Source organism: Aegilops tauschii, chromosome 3 (assembly GCF_002575655.3).
Source record: "Aegilops tauschii subsp. strangulata cultivar AL8/78 chromosome 3, Aet v6.0, whole genome shotgun sequence".
NCBI lineage: Eukaryota > Viridiplantae > Streptophyta > Magnoliopsida > Poales > Poaceae > Aegilops > Aegilops tauschii.
Window position 1 is genome coordinate 262,005,918 of NC_053037.3, and position 10,720 is coordinate 262,016,637.

The window sequence follows — 10,720 nt, forward strand, 5'->3', positions numbered from 1 at the left end:
GACATACTTTCTACACATTTCTTTTGGCCAAAGATGAGATGGGATGTTGAGCTTTGTTGCTCGCTGCACTACATGTCAAAAAGCTAAGTCACGACTCAATCCTCATGGTTATATATGCCTTTACCTGTACCTAGTGTTCCATGGGAGGATATATCTATGGACTTTGTTTAGGTTTACCTCGAACGAAGAAGGGGAGGGATAGCATATTTTCGAAAATGGCAAACTTTATACCATGTCATAAAAGTGATGATGCTGCTAATGTTGTTGATTTGTTCTTTCGCAAAATTATTCGCTTGCATGGTGTGCCAATTACAATTCTTTCAGATCTTCATACTAAATTTCTTAGCCACTTTTGGAGATGTTTATGGGCTAAGGTGCGTACTAAACTGCTTTTTAGTACTACATGTCACCCCCAAACTGATGGGAAAACTGAAGTAGCCAATAGAACATTGTCTACTATGTTTAGGGTTGTTTTGAAGAATAACCTGAAAATGTGGGAAGAATGCTTGCCTCATATTGAATTTGCTTATAATCACTCGCTCCATTCTACTACTAAGATGTGCCCTTTTGAAGTTGTGTATGGTTTCCTACCTCGTGCACCTATTGATTTTTTGCCTCTTCCATCTTCGGAGAAGGTTAATTTTGATGCTACACAACATGCTGAATTGATCTTAAAAATGCATGGGTCAACTAAGGAAAACACTGAGCGTAGGAATGCTAAATATAAACTTGTTGGAGATAAGGGTAGAAAACATGTTGTCTCTGCACCTGGAGATCTTGTCTGGTTACATTTGTGTAAGGATAGGTTTCCTAATTTGCGCAAGTCAAAGTTAATGCCACGTGCTGATGGTCCTTATAAGGTGTTAAGGAAAATAAATGATAATGCATATAAACTTGACCTGCATGGAGATTTTGGGGATAGTCCCACTTTTAGATTGCATATTTCAATCCTTATTTGGGTGAGGAAGATGAGCTTTCGTCGAGGACGACTTCATTTCAAGAAGGAGAGGATGATGAGGACATCAATACCATAGTTACACCCACAACCCCTGCTACTATACATACTGGACCAGTTACTAGAGCTCGCGCACACCAATTAAATTATCAGGTGCTTTCGCTTCTTCAGAATGATTCAAATGTTCATGAGAATATGATGTTGCCTAAAATAGAAACATTTTTGTTGATTACTAATGAAGGGCCTAGCATGGACAAGAGGGACAAACACTGGAGCAAGATCAAGCATCGAGATGAAGGCGTGCGCAAAGGGAACCAGAACAACGTTTCTAGGGAAGTTTTCAGCACTTTGAAGTACCCATGATGACATACAAGCACATGGATGAAATATACAAGATGAATATTCATAATTTCGTCCATAGCTTATTATAGGTGTTGCGCCACCTTATTTTGGGCCCAGTCCCATGTAATATCGAAATATTAGTACATCGGTCGGTTTTAAAGTTCGTATTGGAGGGAAAACGACTCAGGAGGTGTTTTAGTCCCACCTTGCCAAGGGTGGACGATATCCCAACCTTTTCCCTATAAATATAGCCCTTAAGGCACCGTTTAGACTTGGGTTTTGTTTAGATTAAAAGTTCACCATAGTTGCAACTTTGCGTCCTTCATTTGTGTTATATGACTAGACCAAGAAGTCACATAACCCCACTTTCATTAATAAAGCTTTCCTCTTATATTCGCATATTCAGATTGCAATTTTAGTTTCTTGCTTGTTCTTTGTTTGTATGCAGGATATAGACCTTCGTGGTCAGGTTGATCGTGCTCTAGTGTAGTCAATAATCTCTTAGAGTTGGTTTCTCGAATGCTAAGCCGCGACGTCCTCGCACGTTCATAGTCGGATCATCAAAGTCTACTCCACCGAAAATGATAACCACCATCTCATCGAAAGATAGGATACCTTTTCCTCTATTAACTTTGGAGTGATTCTTTGTCACACATTGAGGGATTGATATATGATTCAATTATGTTAGCACCGTTGAGAGATTGCCCTAGTGAAAGTAGGAACCCTAGGCCTTGTTTCTATGCATTGATGTACCATTTTGCTCATTGTTTGCTACTGTTACCTTGTTGTTTTTATTATTTCAGATACAAAAACCAATATAAACTATCCATACTACACTTCTATCACCTTCTCTTCGCCGAACTAGTGCACCTATATAATTTACCATTGTATTGGGTGTGTTGGGCACACAAGAGATTTCTTGTATTTGATTGTAGGGTTGTTTGAGAGAGACCATATTCATCCTACACTTCCCACAACTTGATAAACCTTAGGTCATCCACTTAAGGGAAATTTTTGTTGTCCTACAAAACTATGCACTTGGAGGCCCAACAAAGTCTACTAGAATAAAAGTTGCGCAGTAGACATCAAGCATATTTCTGGCGCGATTGCCGGGGAGGTCGGTGCTTGAAGGTATATCTTTAGATCTTGCAATTGAATATTTTAGTTTATTGTTTTTCACTAGTTTGGTTTATAAAAGAAAATTCCATAAAAATGGAAATGAAGTTGTGTCAATTTGGTTATCTCTATAATGTCTTCCTTGAAAATGATGGATCAGAAAATTGTGCCAAAGTGTTAGAAGAAGAATTCAATAAAATGTTTGGCATAAAATCATTGAATGATAAGCATGATTGCAATGTTGTTAGTATGCTTTCTATGAATATCCATGATGCTAATGATATGCAAAGCCGTAAGCTTGGGGATTATTTGATGTAGATTATATTTTTAGTCCCCCAAGTTTTGATGAGCAAACTTATTATGATGATAGCATGCCTCCTATTTATGATGATTACAATGATGAAAAAGTGGGTTGGAAGAGTGTCAACTCTAGGTAACAATGACCCCACTAGTTGGGAGGGTGTCGAATCTTTTCACAATATTGGTAAAAGTGGATTTGAAGATGGCATGACTTTATTTAATGATGATTCCACCATTTTGGAAGAGGTTTTATTTGATTATGATGAGTGTTATATATGATGATTATTGTGATGACACTTATGATATAAATAATAATGATAACCATGAAACTTGTCATCATCATTTTAATGTCGAAATTGATTATGTAAATCACGTATCTCATGATAGTTATTCTGTTGAGTTTACTCCCACAACTATTGATGAGAATGAATTTGCTTACATGGAGAGTAATAAAATATCTATGCTAGTGGATCGTGGAAAGAATGCTTTATGTGATAGTTATATTGTTCAATTCATTCATGTTGGCACTGAAAATTATTATGATAGAGGAACATGCTTGTAGGTATTGCAATAATACCAAGTTTCCTCTTTATGTGTTGAAAATTTTGAAGTTATGTTTGTTTTGCCTTCCTATGCTAGTTGATTCTTGTTCCAATAAATTGTTCGCGTACAAAATCCCTATGCATAGGAAATGGGTTAGACTTAAATGTGCTTGTCATATGCTTCATGATGCTCCCTTATGTTTAAATATTTTACTTCTATGAGAGCATCATTAAAATCATCATGCCTAGCTAAAAAGGCTATAAAGAAAAGCGCTTGTTGGGAGACAATCCAATAATTATCCCTACTCTTTTTGTGTGCTCACATGATTAAGCTACTGTAGTAATCATGTTTTATACCTTTTATTTCAATAATGTGCCAAGTAAAGCCTTTGGGATAGTGTGGATACTTGTTTATTTGGTTCTGTGCAAAAACAAAAAGTTAAGCGTCTGGTGCATCAATTTACATAATTTACTGGAACAAGAAAAAATTATGAATATTCTACACGGTACTGCTATGCAAATTTCCTACATTGCCCTATTTGTTCAGAATGTTTAGAGTTACAGAAGTATGGTTTTTGTTCAGATCATTACAGGGTGTTCTATTTTGATAGATTCTGTTTTCAACGCATAGTTTGCTTCTATGGCTTATATTGGTCAATATAAATTTTAGCAATGATAGAGTACATGCTACTTGTTAATTGTGTTGGGATTTTCCCCAAAGAGGAGGGGTGAAGTAGTACAGTACATATAAATATTTCCCTCAGTGATAACCAAGGTTATCGAACCAGTAGGAGAACCACACAAATTCTCATCTTCAACACCTGCACACACAAAAGTAAATACTCGCACCCAACACGGGCAAGAGGCTTGTCAATCCCCTTGAACTCTTTATTTGTAAGGATTAATTCTGGTAGTGATAGACAGATAAAATTAAAATATATAAGAAGTATAAAATCGCAGCAAGGTATTTTTGGTTTTAGTAATATGATAAAAGTAGATCCGGGGGCCATAGTTTTCACTTGAGGCTTCTCTGTCGAACACATAGCGTACTGTGGGTAAACAAATTACTATTGGGCAATTGATAGAAAAGCACATAGTTATGATGTATTCATGGCAATGATCATGTATATAGGCATCATGTTCGCGACAAGTAGACCGACTCCTGCCTGCATCTACTGCTATTACTCCACCAATCGACCGCTATCCAGCATGCATCTATGGTATTAAGTTCATGACAAACAGAGTAACACCTTAAGAAAGATGACATGATGTAGACAAAGTAAACTCAAGCAATATGATTAAACTCCATCATTTTACCCTTAATAGCAACAATACAATACGTGCCTCGCTGCCCCTTTTGTCACTGGGTTAGGACACCGCAAGATTGCACCCATTACAAAGCACCTCTCCCAGTGAAGATAAATCAATCTAGTTGGCCAAACCAAACGGATAGATCAGAGAGAAATACAAAGCTATAACAATCATGCATAATAAAGTTTAGAAAAGACTCAATTACTTCCAATGAATAATCTAATCATAATCCCACGATTCATCGGATCCCAACAAACACACCGCAAAATAAGATTACATTGGATAGAACTCCAAGAAGATCGAGGAGAACATTGTATTGAAGATCAAAGAGAGATAAGAAGTCATCTAGCTACTAGCTATGGACCTGTAGATCTATGGTGAACTACTCACGCATCATAGGAAGGAAACAAGGATGATGCAGAAGCCCTCCATGATTGATTCCCCCTCAGGCAGAGTACCGGAAAGGCCTCCATATGGGATCACGGAAGAACAAAAGCTTGCGGCCGTGAACAAAGTGTTTCGAGTGGCTCTCTATTGGTTTGAGAATATATGTGAATTCAAAGAGGTGGAATTAGGTCAAACAGAGCTACGTGGGGCCCACGAGCTTAGGGGGCGCATCCTACCCCCCAGGGTGCGCCCTCTGACCTTGTGGATCTCCCGTAGGTCTTCTGGCCTCTTCCCAAACCTTCTAAGGTCCCTTCTGGTCTAGAAAAAAATCACCATAAAGTTTCATCGTGTTTGGACTTCGTTTGATATTGATTTTCTGAAAAGCCAAAAACAAGCAAAAAATAGGAACTCGCACTAGGCACTAGGTTAACATGTTAGTCCCCAAAAAAATGATATAAAATAGCATAAAAATGCATATAAAGCGTCCAAGATTGATAATATAATAACATGAAACAATCAAAAATTATAGATACATTGGATACATATCAAGCATCCCCAACCTTAATTCATGCTCGTCCTCGAGCAGGTAGATGATAAAAACAGAATTTTTTATGTGAAATGCTACCGAACATGTGTATCATGTAATCTCTTTACGGTATAATTATTGAGAAATGATGAAGCAACAATATGAACATAATAATATCCATGAATATAAGAAGCATAATCATTAATATTTCGAAATATACGATCCTTAACGAATGTTATCCCCATTGATTTTATCATTTTAGCATGGCATGACTCCGCCTTCACCGCATAAATATAAATCATGAGCACCATGGTGTCAAACCAAGCAATTGGATCACACTTCTTACGCGCTTCAGCTTTTTTAACCACACGCAATACATGAGTGTGAGGCATGGATATAGCACTATAGGTGGAATAGAATGCGGTGATAGAGATTAATAAGGGAAGTCAAAAAAGGAAGAAAGTCTCGCATCGACATGGCTAATCAATGGGCTACGGAGATGCCCATCAATCGATACCAATGCGAGGAGGAGGGATTGCCATGCAACAGATGCACTGAGAGTTATAAGTGTATGAAAGCTCAACAGAAACTAAGTGGGTGTGCATCCAACCGGCTTGCTCATGAAGGCCTCGGGCATTTGAGGAAGCCCATCATCGGAATATACAAGCCAAGTTCTATAATAAAAATTCCACTAGTATCTAAAAGTGACAACTCAGAAGACTCTCTATATGAAGAACATGGTGCTACTCTGAAGCAGAAGTGTGTAAAAGGATAGTAACATTGCCCCCTCTCTATTTTCTCTCATTTTTTTGTTGGGCTCTTCTGGCCTCTCTTTTTTCGTCGGGAGTCTCATCCCGACTTGTGGGGGAATCATAGTCTCCATCATCCTTTCATCACTGGAACAATGCTCTAATAATGATGATGATCACACTTTTACTTACAACTCGATAACTGAGACAATATGACTCTATATGAATCCATCTGGCAATGTACCAAGATGTGCAATAATCTACCATAACATGTATAATAATGATGAACGGTGGTTAAGCCACAAATATCATGCCAGCTCTATGGTACGTCTCCAACGTATCTATAATTTATGAAGTATTCATGCCATGTTTATAATTTTATATGGTTTTGGAATGATTTTATTAGAACTAACCCGTACTCATGTTTTCAGCAGAACTACCTTGGTGTTTTTTCATGCAGAAATAAAAGTTCTCGGAATGGGCTGAAAATTTATGGTGATTTTTTATGGGCCAAAAGAGACCCCTAAACCTTCGTGGAAGGACCAGAAGAGCCACGAGGATGTGGAAAGCCTGGTAGGTGCGCCCTCGGGGGTAGGGAGGGCCTACTGAGCTTGTCACTTCCTTCTGGGCCCCATTGACGTGAAAACGATGCAAAAAATTCCTATAAATCCAATAAAAACCTAGATTTAACCCAGAACTTTTGCTTCGCTGATATGTCTCCAACGTATCTATAATTTTTTATTGTTCCATGCTGTTATATTATCAATCTTGGATATTTTATAATCATTTTATATCATTTTTTGGTACTAACCTATTGACATAGTGCCAAGTGCCAGTTGTTGTTTTCTGCATGTTTTTACATCGCAGGAAATCAATACCAAACGGAGTCCAAATGCAACAAAACTTTATGGAGAATTTTTATGGACCAAAAGACACCTGATGGGGCCCAGGCACGCCCTGGTGGGTTGTGCCCACCTCGGGTGCCCCCCGGACCGCTTCTTTGCTCTATAAGTACCCCAATATTCCAGAAACTCTAGGGGAGTCGACGAAAATCAATTCCAGCCGCCGCAGAGTCCAGAACCACCAGATCCAATCTAGACACCATCACGGAGGGGTTCACCACTTCCATTGGTGCCTCTCTGATGATGCGTGAGTAGTTCTTTGTAGACCTTCGGGTCCGTAGTTAGTAGCTACATGGCTTCCTCTCTCTCGCTGAATTCTCAATACAATGATCTCTTGGAGATCCATATGATGTAACTCTTTTTGCTGTGTGTTTGTTGGGATCCGATGAACTTTGAGTTTATGATCAGGTCTATCTTTTTATATCCATGAAAGTTATTTGAGTTTCTTTGATCTCTTATATGCATATAGCCTCGTATTTCTTCTCCGATATTTGGGTTTTGTTTGGCCAACTTGATCTATTTATCTTGCAGTGGGAAGAGGTGCTTTGTAGCGGGTTCGATCTTATGGTGCTTGATCCCAGTGACAGAAGGGGAACCGACACGTATGTATCATTGCTACTAAGGATAAAACGATGGGGTCTATCTCTGCATATATAGATCTTATCTACATCATGTCATCGTTCTTATTGCATTACTCCATTTTTCCACGAACTTAATACACTAGATGCATGCTGGATAGCGGTCGATGTGTGGAGTAATAGTAGTAGATGCAGGCAGGAGTCGGTCTACTAATCTTGGATGTGATGCCTATATAATGATCATTGCCTGGATATCTTCATGATTATTTGAAGTTCTATCAATTGCCCAATAGTAATTTGTTTACCCACCATTTGCTATTTTTCTCGAGAGAAGCCACTAGTGAAACCTACGGCCCCCGGGTCTCTTTCTCATATTATTTGCCTTTGCGATCTACTTTTCCTTTGCTTTTATTTTCAGGTCTATTAAACCAAAAATACAAAAATACCTTGCTGCGTTTTATTCTTATTTACTTTATTTGGCGTTCGATCTATCAATCTACTACAATTTTATTCACGTCCGTTTGCCTATCTTGAGGCACCGTTACCCGAAAGGGATTGACAACCCCTTTAACACGTCGGGTTGCGAGTGGGTGTTATCTGTGTGCAGGGGCTATTTACGTTGTGTTTCTTGGTTCTCCTACTGGTTCGATAACCTTGGTTTCATCACTGAGGGAAATACCTACCGCTTGCTGCGTCATCCCTTCCTCTTTGGGGAAATACTGACGTAGTCCTAGCAGACATCAAAAGGAATTTCTGGCGCCGTTGCCTGGGAGGATCTTCAACATATACCAGGTTCCTAATCACAAATCTCATCTCCTCACAATTTACATTATTTGCCATTTGCCTCTCATTTTCCTCTCCCCCACTTCACAAAAATTTGCCATTTTTATTCCCTCTTTTTCGTTCGCCATTTTCTCATCGGATCTATCCTTTGCTTGCAATTATGAGTGATTTTGGTATGGCACCAACAGATGATGGCCTAACTCCTAAGATGGGACATACGAGCAATCTGGATGCTAAAAATTTTATCTTGGGGCAAGGGAATTTTATGGGAAAAGAACGTATCCAAGAATTTTTCAATTGTGTTGGAAATCTAAGTCTTGATGGTGCTCCTATACTTAGGACTACCAGATCCTACGCGGATGCTATTTCAGCACTAGTTCTGAAGCTTGAAAGTAAATTTATCCAGATCCTACTTTGAAAAGATTGTTTTTTGAGCTTCCCGTTATAAAGAATCCTAGAGCTCAAAAGTTGGCCACTTTCATTCTTATGAATGAGTTTAACTACATAATACGGGAAGGTAGGGAAATCTTTGATTTTTATGGTATGAATCACGAAAAACCTGTGATAGATGAAATTATTTACAATAGTGATTATGCGCTAAGGCATTTGCTTGGGGATAATAAAACCTTTGATGAGAATCTTAAAAAACAAGTCCCCGTTTTAGATATTATCCAACAAGTTTTCAATAATGTTAATCAACATCACTCTTGGATGATTGCGGGAAACAAAAGGGGTTATAATGAAAACCAACTTAGGAATGCTAAGGTTTCTATGGATAATATGTTTTTTGTTGTGTTTACAAAACCCCATGATGAAAACACCTCTAAGAAAGTTAAGGACAAAGATGACAAAACTTAGATCCTTGTTTTATGCCTAGCTAAGGGTGTAAAACTATAGCACTTGTTGGGGGGAAACCCAATGAATAAAATTTATTTTTGCTTTATGTTCTTGAGTGTTTGCACAATTATGCTACTGTTATGATTGTGTTTTTTGTGTTTTAGTTAGTGTTTGTGCCAAGTAAAGCCTTTAGGATCTTCTTGGGTGATAGTTGTTTGATCTTGCTGAAAAACAGAAACTTTTGCGCTCACGAAAACAATTCTTATTTTTTACCAGAGCATGATAAAATGCCAATTCATTTTTAAGAAGATTAATATACAAATTGCTCAGGTCATCCTAATTTTTCAGAATTTTTGGAGTTACAGAAGTATTCGAACAATTCAGATTGCTACAGACTGTTCTGTTTTTGACAGATTCTGTTTTTTGTGTGTTGTTTGCTTATTTTGATGAATCTATGGCTAATAAAATAGTTTATAAACCATAGAGAAGTTGGAATACAGTAGGTTTAACACCAATATAAATAAAGAATGAGTTCATTACAGTACCTTGAAGTGGTGTTTTGTTTTCTTTCGCTAACGGAGCTCACGAGATTTTCTGCTAAGTTTTGTGTTGTGAAGTTTTCAAGTTTTGGGTAAAAGATTTGATGGATTATGGAACAAGGAGTGGCAAGAGCCTAAGCTTGGGGATGCCCATGGAACCCCAAGATAATCTAAGGACACCAAAAGCAAAAGCTTGGGGATGCCCCGGAAGGCATCCCCTCTTTCGTCTACTTCCATCGGTAACTTTACTTGGAGCTATATTTTTATTCACCACATGATATGTGTTTTGCTTGGAGCGTATTGTATTATTTGAGTCTTTATTTGTTAGTTTGCCACAATCATCCTTGCTGTACACACCTTTTGAGAGAGACACACATGATTCGGAATTTATTAGAATACTCTATGTGCTTCACTTATATCTTTTGAGCTATATAGTTTTTGGTCTAGTGCTTCACTTATATCTTTTAGAGCATGGTGGTGGATTTGTTTTATAGAAACTATTGTTCTCTCATGCTTCACCTATATTATTTTGAGAGTCCTACAAAACAGCATGGTAATTTGCTTAAATTGAGAAATTAGTCCTAAAGTAATAGGCATCCAAGATTAGTAAAAATTATCTTATGAGTGTGTTGAATACTATGAGAAGTTTGATGCTTGATAATTGTTTTGAGATATGAAGATGGTGATATTAGAGTCATGCTAGTTGAGTAGTTGTGGATTTGAGGAATACTTGTGTAAAGTTTGTGATTCCCGTAGCATGCACGTATGGTGAACCGTTATGTGATGAAGTCGGACCATGATTTATTTATTGATTGTCTTCCTTATGAGTGGCGGTCGGGGACGAGCGATGGTC